Genomic DNA, 14,610 nt, shown 5'->3' on the forward strand with positions numbered 1-14,610 from the left:
TAGGATAACTATAAAAAGAGAAAAAAGTATAAAACTTCTGAAATAATATACGGGGAAAATGAAATGATATAAGATATTAAATAGCTATTTTAAAAAAATAACAAAAAAGGAGAAAAAAGAAATATAAAACAGCCAGGACAAATAGAAAGCAAAAATAAGAGCAACTGTAGCAAATGTAAATAGGCTATATCCCAGCTAAACATGTTTGAAAATTGCATTAAAATTCCAACTGATGCTCTTTAAAATAAGCATATCTAAAGCATACACATGCATACAAATCTATAGCTATCTCAAAAATAGTTTAATAAATGAAAAAACAAAAAATAAACACAAAAAGAAATATATGATAAGACTTCCCTGGTAGCTCAGTGCTTAAGAATCTACCTGCCAACGCAGGGGACACAGGTTCAAGCCTTGGTCTGGGAAGATCCCACATGCTGCAGAGCAACTAAGCCCATGTGCCACAACTACTGAGTCTGCAAGCCAAACTACTGAGCCCACGTGCCACAACTACTGAAGCCTGCGAGCCTAGAGCCTGTGCTCCGCAACAAGAGAAGCCACCGCAACGAGAAGCCTGCACACCACAACGAAGAGTAGTCCCATCTCACCGCAACTAGAGACAGCCCGCACACAGCAACAAAGACCCGACGCAGCTGAGTATAAAATATAAACAAATAAATAAAAAAAGAATTAAAAAATAAAAACAAAGACATGATAGAGATAATCACAAAGCTAAAACAGGATTCACTAAAAAGACTAAGATCGATGATAAACTACAGGCAAGATGAATTAATAGAAAAGGAGGAGGGGAGTTGGGAACAGAAATATGCATTATCAGAAATGAAAAAAGGAGACATAATTACACATTCTTCAGACATTAAAAATAGGAAGAGGGCACTTTTAACAACTCTGTACCAATAAATATTACAAATTTAGACAAAATGGACAGAGTCCTAGAAAAAATCTAATCTACCAAAACTGACATAATTTTCTTTAAGAATCTAAGTAATCCTGCTACTATTAAAAAAATTAAATCACTAGTCAAGAATCTGCCACCACCAAAACTTCAAACCCAAGTGGATTCAATGGTAATTTCTACCACAACTGGTTATCCATATGTGAATAAAGTTAAAATTACAGCTATACTCCAAACTACCCACAAATAACAATTCTAAATATACAGACATGAAATAAGAATGTTTAAAATTAAGAATTACTAGCACCACAAAGAGAAAAAGAATTTGCAACCTACTTAACTGTCAAAAGATTAGTACCTAGAGTATGTAAAGAAGTCCCAAAGTTCAACAACCCAATAAAAAACAGAAAAATGGACAAAGAATATGAGCAGTTAGTACAAAAAAAGAGGGGGGAAAGACCTTTAAGCATATATAAAGATGCTCAAACAGTCCAAGAAAATGTAAATTCAAATAAACTGATACCACTTTTCACTGATCACACTATCAAAACCTATAAATGTATAAGCATATTCCGTGAGGCGAGGTTTTAGGAAAAATAGTCACTTAGGTATACTGCAGGTAAGAGTGCAGAATCCAAGGAAAAGCAATTTGGCAATATTTACCAAAATTTCAAAAGCATTTACATATTGACCCAACAATCAGTTTTGGAAATTAACTGTACAGAAATCTCACATACAAAATGACAACTCTACAAAGTTACTCCATGCACCACTGTTTTGTTTTTTTTAATAGCAAAAGATTAGAAAAATATCAAATACTCTATCTACTACAGATTAGGTAAAACTGGTACAGCCACAAAGTAGAAAACTGCTTTTCCTACTCTATAGAATGAGTATGCTTCCTCTATACTGATTTGTGAAGACTTCTAGAATATGCTGAAAAGTGGAGCAAAATAAAGGAGCATAATAGCAGAAATTACAGTAAGAAGGAGGAATATCAAAAAATACACTGGGGGAATGAGCTGGACAGGTACAGGGAAGAAAGACTTTCTTCAACGTATGCCTTTACATGTTTTTAAATTGTTTAAATAAATGATCCTAGTAACTTTTTTAGCAACAGGAAGAGTTCATCAACTAGTACATATAACATATTTCATTTTAATTCGTAGATATTAGTAAGAAAAAACAAGCAGCCTGTAGAAAACAGCCCTGCGTTTCTTTTAAGTAATCAGAGAAATGCAGTTTAAAACCACAGTAATATATCATTTCACTTCTACCAGACCAGCAAAGATTTTAAAAGTTGGACAATGCCATATGTAGAGAGAATGGTGAGCAAAGGGAGGTTTCATTCACAACTGGTGGAGTATAAATCAGAATCACCATCTGGGGAAAGTTAGATATTATCTAATGAAATTGAACATGCAAATATCCTCCCAATGGATCTAGCACTTCCACTACAAATATGCCCGATCAACAGTACTGTGTATATGCACTTGGAGATGACTGAGAGCATTTATGGCTCCACTAATTATAATGGCCCAAATGTTGGTAATAACCAATATGTTCATAAAGAATAAAATGGATCAACGTATAATATATTCTTAGAGTAGATTATTATACTTCAACAAAAACGAATGAATCACAGGTGTGGTTCTCAAAGTGGTGATGATAATGTAAGTGAGTTTTTGGTATTATATATTGAAATGTGCCATCATTTGGGAAATCTACATAATTCAGTGAACTAGTATCTTCCTCATGACCAATGCATGGGTGAAAGATCCCTTTAAAGTGCAAGCTACCAGACAAACATGTCACAAAGGAAGAAAACTACAGGCCAATATCACTGATGAACATAGATGCAAAAATCCTCAACAAAATACTAGCAAACAGAATCCAACAGCACATTAAAAGGATCATACACCATGATCAACTGGGGTTTATCCCAGGAATGCAAGGATTCTTCAATATACAAAAGTCAATCAATGTGATACACCATATTAACAAACTGAAGGAGAAAGAGCATATGACCATCTCAAGAGATGCAGAAAAAGCTTCTGAAAAAATTCAACACCCATTTATGATAAAAACCCTCCAGAAAGTAGGCACAGAGAGAGCTTACCTCAACATAATAAAGGCCATATATGACAAACCCACAGACAGCATCATTCTCAATGGTGAAAAACTGAAACCATTTCCTCTAAGATCAGTAACAAAACAAGGTTGCCCACTCTCACCACTATTATTCAACACAGTTTTGGAAGTTTTAGCCACAGCAATCAGAGAAGAAGAAGAAATAAAAGGAATCCAAACCAGAAAAGTAGAAGCAAAGCTGTCACTGTCTGCTGATGACATAATACTATAGAGAATCCTAAACACTCTACCAGAAAACTACTAGAGCTAATCAGTGAATCTGGCAATGTAGCAGGATACAAAATTTATGCACAGAAATCTCTTGCATTCCTATAAACTAATGATAAAAAATCTGAAAGAGAAATTAAGGAAACACTCACATTTACCACTGCAACAAAAAGAATAAAATACCTAGGAATAAACCTACCTAAGGACACAAAAGACCTGTATGCAGAAAACTATAAGGCACTGATGAAAGAAATTAAAGATGATACCAACAGATGGAGAGATATACCACGTTCTTGGATTGGGAGAATCAACATTGTGAAAATGACTCTACTACCCAAAGCAATCTACAGATTCAATGCAATCCTTATCAAACTACCAATGGCATTCTTCACAGAACTAGAACATAAAATTTCACAATTTGTATGGAAACACAAAAGACCCCGAATAGCCAAAGCAATCTTGAGAAAGAAAAACGGAGCTCGAGGAATCAGGCTCCGTGACTTCAGACTGTACTACAAAGCTACAGTAATCAAGACAGTATGGTACTGGCACAAAAACAGAAATATAGATCAATGGAACAGGACAGAAAGCCCAGAGATAAACCCACGCACATATGGTCACCTTATTTTTGATAAAGGAGGCAAGAATATACAATGGAGAAAAGACAGCCTCTTCAATAAGTGGTGCTGGGAAAAACTGGACAGCTACATGTAAAAGAAGGAAATTAGAACACTCCCTAACAACATAAACAAAAATAAACTCAAAATGGATTAAAGACCTAAATGTAAGGTCATACACTATAAAACTCTTAGAGGAAAACATAGGCAGAACACTCTATGACATACATCACAGCAAGATCCTTTTTGACCCACCTCCTAGAGTAATGGAAATAAAAACAAAAATAAACAAATGGGACCTGATGAAACTTAAAAGCTTTTACACAGCAAAGGAAAACACAAACAAGATGAAAAGACAACCCTCAGAATGGGAGAAAATATTTGCAAATGAAGCAACTGACAAAGGATTAATCTCCAAAATTTACAAGCAGCTCATGCAGCTCAGTATCAAAAAAACAAACAACCCAATCCAAAAGTGGACACGAGACCTAAATAGACATTTCTCAAAGAAGATATACAGATTGCCAACAAACACATGAAAGGATGCTCAACATCATTAATCATTAGAGAAATACAAATCAAAACTACAATAAGGTATCACCTCACACCAGTCAGAATGGCCATCATCAAAGAATCTACAAACAATAAATGCTGGAGAGGGTGTGGAGAAAAGGGAAGCCTCTTGCACTGTTGGTGGAAATGTAAATTGATACAGCCACTATGGAGAACAGTATGGAGGTTCCTTAAAAAGCTAAAATTAGAACTACCATACGACCCAGCAATCCCACTACTGGGCATATACCTGAGAAAACCATAATTCAAAAAGAGTCATGTACCACAATGTTCACTGCAGCTCTGTTTACAATAGCCAGGACATGGAAGCAACCTAAGTGTCCACTGACAGATGAATGGATAAAGAAGTGGCACATATATACAATGGAATATTACTTAGCCCTAAAAGGAAACAAAACTGAGTTATTTGTAGTGAGGTGGATGGACCTAGAGTCTGTCATACAGAGTGAAGTAAGTCAGAAAGAGAAAAACAAATACCGTGCAATAACACATATATATGGAGTCTTTAAAAAAAAAAAGTTCTGAAGAACCTAGGGGCAAGACAGGAATAAAGATGCAGACGTAGAGAATGGACTTGAGGACACGGGGAGGGGAAAGGGTAAGCTGGGATGAAGTGAAAGAGTGGCATGGACTTATATATACTACCAAATGTAACACAGATAGCTAGTGGGAAGCAGCTGCATAGCACAGGGAGATCAGCTCGGTGCTTTGTGACCACCTAGAGGGGTGGGATAGGGAGTGTGGGAGGGAGATGCAAGAGGGAGGAGATATGGGGATATATGTATATGTATAGCTGGTTCACTCTGTTATAAAGAAGAAACGAACACACCATTGTAAAGCAATTATACTCCAATAAAGATGTTAAAAAAAATGCAAGCTAGACCAATAGGTTTTAATATCGCATAGTTTGAGAAGTTCATTGATTCCAAACTCTATACTTCAGCTAACCTTTAAGAAACTATTAGGTTTTGATGAGTATTAAAGAAAAATATAACTATTTAAAAGAATATTAAAATATTCCTCCCTCTTCTAAACATACAGCTCAGTGAGGCCGGATTTTTTCATATACTTCAACTAAAACAGTATATTGCAACTAACTGAGTGCAGAAGCAAACATGAGACTCTAGTCATTAAATATATTTGCGAAAACGTAAAACAAAAACACTCTTGCCACTAACTTATTCTGGGTTTTGGAACACAGTTATTTTTCATTAAAAATGCTGTTTAAGATGTAGTAGGTTTACTATTATTAGTAGTAGTATTTTTTAGAGGTATACACCTCTATAAGCAATACACCATATACTTAATGGTATATGTAAATATACCAATATCTACGTTTAAAATTGGTTGGTTTCAATATCTAATATAATATTGATCCACAATATGATCCACAAAGGATCTTTGTGGTCCTCAATACTTCCTAGAACTGTGAAGGAGTCCTCAAGTTTCTGAATTGAGCTATAGGTACATGCTTCAACAGGGATGGATCTCAGAAACATAACGTTTAACGAAAGTAATTCACAGAGTACACAATATGATTCTACTTAAAGTTCAAAAACAGGTGAAAGGAAACAATATGTTGGGTAAGGATACATATATGGTTCATAAAACTGTAAAGAAAAGCAAAGGGATAATTAACACAAAATTCAGGACGACCATGGTGATGGGGGCAGAGAATCCTTTGTTTCTGGAGAAAGGCACACACCAAAGGCTTCTAAGGTACTTGTGATCGTCTATTAAGCAGAGTACACAGATACAGTTTTTTGTTTTTGTTTTTTAAAACAGTATATACAAATGGTATATTTCACAACAAAAATTTTAACAGAAGAAACAAGGAGGCATACCTATCCTCTTAGAAGAAAAAACTCAAAAGAATGTCTCTTCTCAAATTAATCTATAAATTCAATGCAATCACAAACAATATCTATCCCAGCAAGATTTTCTACAGAACTTGAAAAGATGATTTTAAATTTCATCTGGAAGAAAAATGCAAAAGAAGAGCCCAAAACTTTTTTCAAAAGAAAGTACCAAACTATATTATAAAGCTACAATAATTAAAACAGTGTGGTAGTAGATAAATGGGTCAAAGAAAAGAAGAAAATTCAGAACTCAATTAAAAAAAAAAATCAGCAAAGTATATGACCTGGCCAAAAATGCTTAATTTTCCTACTATCCAAGGAAGATAAACATTTAAATGAGATGTTATTTCAACTATTAGAAAATTAGTAAAATATTACCATCCGGTGCTGGCTAGTGGGGAGACAAAACACATCTTTTGAGAAAGTGAATATAAAAAGGTACAATCATTTGAGGGTAATTTAATAGCGTTATTATCCATCACTCTCAGAAGCAATCAAGTCTACGATTCATAGAAATACTATGATGAGCGCATGAAACACTGCTTATAATGGCAAAAAAATCACTGCAGCATTTTAGTTATAAGGGAAAACTTGAAAATAATTTAAACGTCCATCAGTAGAGGAATGAAAGACTCATTTGACAAACAGATGTCATATCTATTTAATTACACTAAATAGATATATCACACTGCATTTATTTAACAAACACTACGTCTCAGTTAAGTTTTTAGACACTTTGCAGATTTTAATTCACTTAAGCAACTATGTCTGGATTACAGGAGATGCTCCTGATACAGCTCTTTTTAAAAAAGAACTGGTTACACTTGGACAAATGTCCTGAAAACACAAAATTTCAAACACTGTTCTTTGTCTTCCTTAAAATAGTTGTGAACACTGTGTCACTTTTAATTTTTCTCCAGTCTGAGTTATTTACTGTTGTACTGAGTATACTGTATAGAGCTATCTGGTTCTAGAAGGCAGTTTTTCAACAGAAAAGTATTTTTACACTATTAAGGAATAGCAGCTTTGTTATAAACCTCCTGAGTAAGCTTACTACCAATCTCAGAGCCTATAATATTAAATATATCCAAACCCCTTTCCCCTTCTAATGCTTTTTCAGGGGAACACCGTGGGCCCTTGGATCACCAACGTTACTGCAATAACACCGTACGCTTGCACAGCACTTAACGTCTGGAATATATTTTCAAAAACCTAACTGTTCTAATTTTACCTTACAGGGAGAATAAAGGGTAAAAGAGGTGTATTTAAATATATGGATTTCAAATAGACAAGTGGTGATTAAGAGAAACTTGAGGATTTTCAAAGGATCTTCCCCCCAATTTTGAGGTTAATGTGCCACGTTCTCCCACAAATGCTGCTTGGTGCCACCTTCAGACAAACTGCTGGGTTGAATGGACCAACCTACGATGACGCGCTACTTCTGTTTTCAGCTAAATGACCCTCCCTGGGGAAAGACCTCTTCTATGCCTACTTTAAAAAAGAAAAGGTCACACACGGCCAATGAAGTCTATGCAGAAGGAAAGCGGAGGTGCGGCCTTAACCAAGAATCCTTAGAAAAGTACTTCACTGCCAGTCCCAACCCAAGGAGCAAAGAAAGCTTCAGCTGGCCACTTCTTAACAACGTCCACGAGGATGCAGCGGTCCTCTCACAGGCAACTCAAAGGAAGTGCTGAACCGCCCTACACTTCCCGCCTCCGAAAGGGGAAACAGGAATTCTGACGCCTTACACACCTGGAAGACGCTGACTGACTAGAAACAGGTGCAGATCGGTGTGTTAGCAGCTGAGAGCGGCCACAGGTGGAGTCAGAGCCGAAGCAGCAAAGCAAAAGCGATTCTGAAAATCTCCGACCCCCGCCCCTCCCACCCAGAGCAGCGCTACCAGGCAAGAACGCGTGAGTCAACTCAGCATCCAGGAGAAGCATGCAAAGTCGACTGGAACTCAATTTTTCATTAAAAAATAAAATGACAACAACGAACCCCGCACAACCCGAGCGGCCACGCCGGGCACTCGGCCCCGGAGGACGGGCTCCTCTCGCCTGCCCTCTGGGTGGGCGTCCACGAGAGGCAGTCTCACCTGTCCTGTGCGCCGCCGCCGCCCCCGCGGACCGAAGATAAGCGTTCAGTTTCCTCTCCATGCTAAAATGCTGTCCGCGCCTCCACACGCGCTTCCTCCCCTCAGGCCCTCGAGGCCAAGCGTGACAGATCCCGTCGGACCCTGCCAACCAGCCGCGCCCGGGCCAACTCCCCGGGCCGGGGAGCCTTCGGGCCGCCCCTTGCAGCGACTCCCCTCCTCCCGGTTCCATAGGGCCCGCGTTCGCACAGGCTCGTCAGCGGCGCGCGGGACCCTCCACGTCGCAAACAGTCCTTCCTCTCCGCCCTTGTGCCAAGAAAGCCGCCCGGGCGTCGCGGGGCGGCTCCGAGGCGCTGGCGGGAGTGACGCGGACCCGGCGTCCAGGCTCGGAGCCTGCAGGCCTCGCCGCGCTCGTCAGCCAAACAAACGCTGCTCCTGCCCCAGAGGGTCATAGGAAGGCACGAACGCTGAAACTCCGCTCCACCTGAGGTAACAAGTCGACTTTCTCAGTGACTGACGCTAGAACCCGGAAGTAAAACCCCACGCCCACAGGAAGCGGAGGTGGGGGGAAGAGAAAGTGAAAACTGAACTGTGGCGTCCCTAGGAGGCAGGAGCCAATCGCTGGGGAGAAGCCGACGCGCAGGCGCGAGCTGCGGCCCTCGTCCACGCGGCGCTCACCTCTCTCCTCTACGCAGGCGCGAGGCCGCGGCGGGGCCCGGGATTGGACAAAGGATTCTGGCGGGCGCGGTTGCCCGGCGGGCGGAGCTGGGCGTCTCGCGGGGCTGACGCGTCACCGGAAGCGGAAGGCGCGCAAGGAGAACCGCGGAGGCGCGGCCACGACGGCGTTGAATGTGTTGGCGCGCGTCTTTCGCCTCACCGTTGGGAGTATTTACCCTCCTTGAGTCTCCTGCTACAGCTGCCGCAGCGTCGCTTGTCTTGTCTTGCCCAAAAGCGACGTTTACGAAATCACGTTGATCCATGTAACATTTGTTTATGTGGTGGGTTCCCTAGGAAAACACCGCTAGAAGCTTCTATTCCATGCAGAGTTAAGGGAATAGCATTACTATAGCAATGCTGTTACCACAAATAGCATTACTTATACCAATCAGAGATACTAGGTGATGCACTTAACCGTGAGCCAGACACTGGGCCACACTATGGGAATAGAATAATTTACTCATTCAGTAGCATCTTTTATTGTTTACTGTGGCCAGGTGCTGAATTAGGCACTAAGATTACAGTCATGAATAAGCCAGATAAGGACCCTGCACAGAGTGGAGCTTATTCTAGAGGTGGATGACAAACAGTAACAAGTAACACCACCACCACCACCAGAACAGAACTTAATAATAACTGCAGTGAAAACAAGCCAGAAATGCTGAGGATGGGGTTGGAGGCTGGAGGCCAGAGCAGAAAAGGCAGAGCTACAACGTCTCACTGAATAAGGGACATTGAGGTCAAACCTCAGTGATAAAAACAGACCAAATTAGTTCTTGGAAGATGAGGAGGAAGAACTTTCCAAGCAGAAGACAAAGTAAGTACAAAAGTCCTAGACATGAAATTGTGTTCAAGAACTGAGGAAGGTTGGCTGTAGAAGCAGAGACTGAGGTACAGCCGATGTTTTCAAAGTACATAAAACCAGTATGTACAACTCCCTGGCTTATCACAAAGCAAATATTCATGAAACCACCACCCTGGTCAAGAAATAGAACATTAAAACTGGAGCCTGTGCTCCGCAGCGGGAGAGGCCACAACGGTGAGAGGCCCGCATACCAAAAAAAAAAAAAAAAAAAAGAAATAGAACATTGCCAAAAACCCAGAAGTTCCTTCTTGCGCCACCTATGGATCAATACCCACTCCCCTTACCTACCATCAAACCTAACAACGAATCTAACTTCCATGGTAATCTCTTCCTTTCCTTTCTTAGTAGGTTTGCTGCCTAAATATGCATCCCTAAACTTTATCATTTAGTTTTGCTTGTGGTTTGAACTTTATATAAACTGAATGGGTTTGTGCCTGGTTTCTTTGGAGTAACACTGTGAGACTCATGTTTCTGTGTACACAATTCTTTCATTTTCATTGCTATATATGTAGGGGTGGGTGTAGCACATTTTCTTTATCCATTTTACTGTTGATAGACATTTGCATTATTTCCAGTTCTTGGCTATGATGAATAATACCGCGGAGCACAGGCTCCGGACGCACAGGCTCAGCGGCCATGGCTTACGGGCCTAGCCGCTCTGCGGCATGTGGGATCTTCCCGGACCAGGGCACGAACCCGTGTCCCCTGCATCGGCAGGCGGACTCTCAACCACTGCGCCACCAGGGAAGCCTGCTACTCTTTTAACCCCGCTTCTCTTCACCTCCAGCCTCCTAAACCTATAGCTCTTCTTGCTCTTTCCTATTTGGGTGTTGGTTGATAAGGATTAGTGAGAACTTCCTAGTCAGGGGCCTCTACAGTAAAAGTTGCTAACATTTATTCAGTGCTAACTATGTGCCAGAAATGCTTCTAAATGCTTTCCAAGTGTTCGGTCACTTAATTCTCTCAACAATATTGTGATGAAGGTATCCATTTTACAGATAAGGTAACTGAGGCACTGAGAGGGGAAGATGCTTACTCAAGGACACAGTTAACAGATAGGGGAGCCATAGTTTGAATCCAGGCTTTACTCCAGAGCCTGCACTCAGACATTACGACTTGCTCAAGATACTGAAAACCTTCAGCGAGGCTGAACAGTGGATTATGAGTTTCCAGGGGACTAAGAGGGGTTGTGATTTGATGTTTTTAACACAGAATCCCTAAAATCACAAGTGATGTCTATTTGGCAGACTGGCCAGGCCTTAGAGCTTACGGCCTTTGGCTTACATTTGAACAGACTGCTGTTCTTCTGAACAAACGGTTTGGCATTTTTAAGGTTGGTTTATTACATGTCTAAAGACTGGATTCACTTATATCTTTCTTATTCCTGTTCTGATCTGGTTCCCAAAAGATGGCTGTGAACTTGAGAAGGGAGGAGTGTCTTCTTATTCATCTTTGTGTTTCCACAGTCTCCAGCCCTTAGGCTTAGTAGGTGCTCACTAAATGTTGGTCCACTGGAATTAAACCCCTTTAGTCTGTATCAGCCACCTTGAATTATGGGCCATGGTAAAGGTTCCCCTCTGGGACCACCAGGTAACCCTGTTCTGCTTGGCATTGACCTTTTTTTCTTTTTCCCTGCACACAGAAGCATTTTTTTCTTTATTCTGATTTAATGTGTGTGCGGGGGTTGGTTCTCTCTGATAACTACAACAGAGAACATATCATGCATTTTTGATTACTCTACATCTTTTGAATGTATGAGTAGAAAGGACTAGAAAATTTACCCTTCATTGCTAATTGCTTGCCTTCAATTTAAAGAGTAAACTAAATCCTGTTATTCTAGCTCAATCTATTTTATCTATTCTTTCAGATGCTTTCCTCTGTCATATCTTTCCTTTTTCTCCCTGTATCATTTTTCTTTTTTTTTAAGTTCTCAGCACAACCTCCAGGCTTGACCAGCATTCCTGTGTGCTCTCAGACTCCACCAAAGAAGAGGCGGATTGCTCTTCAATGATTTTATTATTATTATTTTAAAATTATTTATTTATTTATTTACCTATTTTTTGGCCATGCCGCGTGGCTTGTGGGACCTTAGTTCCCCGACCAGGGATTGAACCCGGTCCCTCAGCAGTGAAATTGCAGAGTCCTAACCACTGGACTGCCAGGGAATTCCATCTCTCTGTACCTTTTAATGAGCATTGCAGATCATTCATTTTGTACAACTTCTGATCCCCACCTTTTGGACAAACTTAATACCCATGCAAATATGAGTTTAAAGATTGAGGCACACTGACCGAACTCCCTAATCCCAGGCATCCCCAGGAGGCTACTGTCTCTCTTGAACAACCTTATCTCTGAGAGACCCTAGGTTCCTGGAATAGGGCAGATTCTGCTTCAGAAAGGAAATGTAGTCATACTCAGAACATCCCCTAGGCCAACCCAGAGCAGCCAGGGGTCTTCATTCCAAGGTTGGCTCTGAGCAGATCTGCTCTTCTCCAGACCCGCGCATGAAGCAGACTGACCTGCCGCCTGTGGGCATTCCAGCCCGTGCCTGCTGTGGACAGCCTCACTGTCTTCAGACCTCTCTGCTGGTATGTTTCCAACACTTTCACAAGAAAATTCCTAAGTCACTTCCTCCATGTGGCCTTCCTCCGATCAACCCCAAAGATCTGTGAGACCTCCTTTATTCTGTATCCCATCATCATCTAAATCCCAAAATTTAATTAAGGATTTTCCAGACTTCTTCTTTAGAATCTTTTCTGAAACAAATGGATTTGTGAGGATCTGGAAGTCATATATAAGCTTTCCTACAGTTATAGACTTTAAATGAAGTTTGGCTTCTATATTATATTGACACCTGTGAATCTGTTGCTTAATATCAATAAAAGCTCCCCAGACTCTCTGAGTGTGATGCTTTTCTTTCCAAAGGCACAGACCTAGGCTTCCTGGTGTCATCCTTCTGTATATAGCTGTGCTCAGGTCAGCGGTGATGGTCAGCAGCCTGCCCGGGGTGAGAGTCTCCCTAAAAGGGACCCCAGAAATTGATCTACCTTTCAAGAGGCTCCATCAGCATCCAGAAACACTGTACCCTATCTCGAAAGGCATCGGTCCTGCTGCTCTGCAAATCAATGTTCTCCAGGCCTCATTTTGGCAGCGTGGGCCCTGGAAGTCTTTCTGTGCTGTACTTCTGTAGCCTTCCTTCTTGTGCACCCGCACTGCAACCTCTGCAACTTCCCCTTACTTGGCGCTGGGATTTCAGGACCTAGGAATTTTCCACGATGTCCTTCTACATGCTTTTCATCGGCCGGCCTGGGCTGGCATGTCACACAAGGCTAGCTCCTTCGGCCAACCCCCTCTGCTTAGTCAGTGGCAGCTCCGCAAATGCTGGAGGGATGACTCAATGCACGGGAGTGTGTCCTAAATACTGCATTTGAAAGTGATAGTTTTCCTGAGCTTCTCATGACAATGACTAACCTCTCTGAATGTTTCTTTATGCCTGTGAATAGCTTATCGAAACGGATTAAGCATCCTTTTATGCATGTTCTTAGTAATACTGGCAATATAGTTCTTTTTGTTTGTTATGGAAATAACCCAAATTGGGAAAGGTAGCTTTAAAACTCCCCCGCTAACCAAAGCATGATCAATTGGGGAAAAAATTTTGAATTCTTTTCTTTTTCTTGTGAGAGGCATGGGAAATAATAGGAAAGGGAAAGTGGGGAGCACCACTCATCAAAAACATATTTTAAGAAATGTGCTGGCTTCTATTTCAGGAAGGTTTACATCAACACTGTTAACAGACAAATGAAGGAAAAGGAAATGTGGATCATTGGTATTGGTACTTTTCAGAAAGGCTGATTGATAATATTTTCTTGTATTTGAGATAATCAAGGACAGAAAGCAATGTCACAGGATGTGAATTACTCCTCATGACGGTGAGGAAGGTGCCTATTTTCTGTCTGTTGTACAGTATGTCTGGGAAGTCCCTCCCACACTGAGTCCTTGGTCTTTCTTCCTCTGGCCCTTTCACATGACTTTGACTCCTTATTGGCAGGGCCTTTTCCTAAGATTCTTTTGCTGATAATCCAGTCATGCTGTTCTCACACAAAGGCGAGTACTAGAAATAGGCATGTCAGGCTATGACACAGCCTTCCTCCTCCTTTGAAGGGGTAATGACCTTATTCAAGATGCTTTTATTAGGTCTACTCCGCAAGTTACCGGAGAAAAGTCATTGCATTTCATTCACACAACCATGCTGCCACTGCCAGTCTGGGTGGTTCTTCCAAGTCTCGGTCAACCCCCGTTTTACATGGCTGAGGCGAGGTAAGAAGTTGGACAATGAATTGTAATAACCTGGCTGATTTCTTACTTTGATTTAAAAAAAAAACAAAACTAATCATTATTATTTTTTTCTGCCTGTAAAAGTAGTCATTCCGACCGTAGAAAATACAGGGAAAACATAAAGAATAAAATTAAAATCCCACAAAATATCATCGTTATTAAATTTTGGTATTTTTCCTTCTATATCTGAGTTAAGTTATCTTGTCCCACTGGATGGGTGGGACCAACAAAAGAATTTTCTTTTTCTGTTATGGCCAAATCTACTGTTTCAACCTGGG

Source organism: Delphinapterus leucas, chromosome 3 (genome assembly GCF_059928025.1).
Source record: "Delphinapterus leucas isolate spDelLeu-1000000601 "Yukka" chromosome 3, BTC_Dleu_Yukka2, whole genome shotgun sequence".
NCBI lineage: Eukaryota > Metazoa > Chordata > Mammalia > Artiodactyla > Monodontidae > Delphinapterus > Delphinapterus leucas.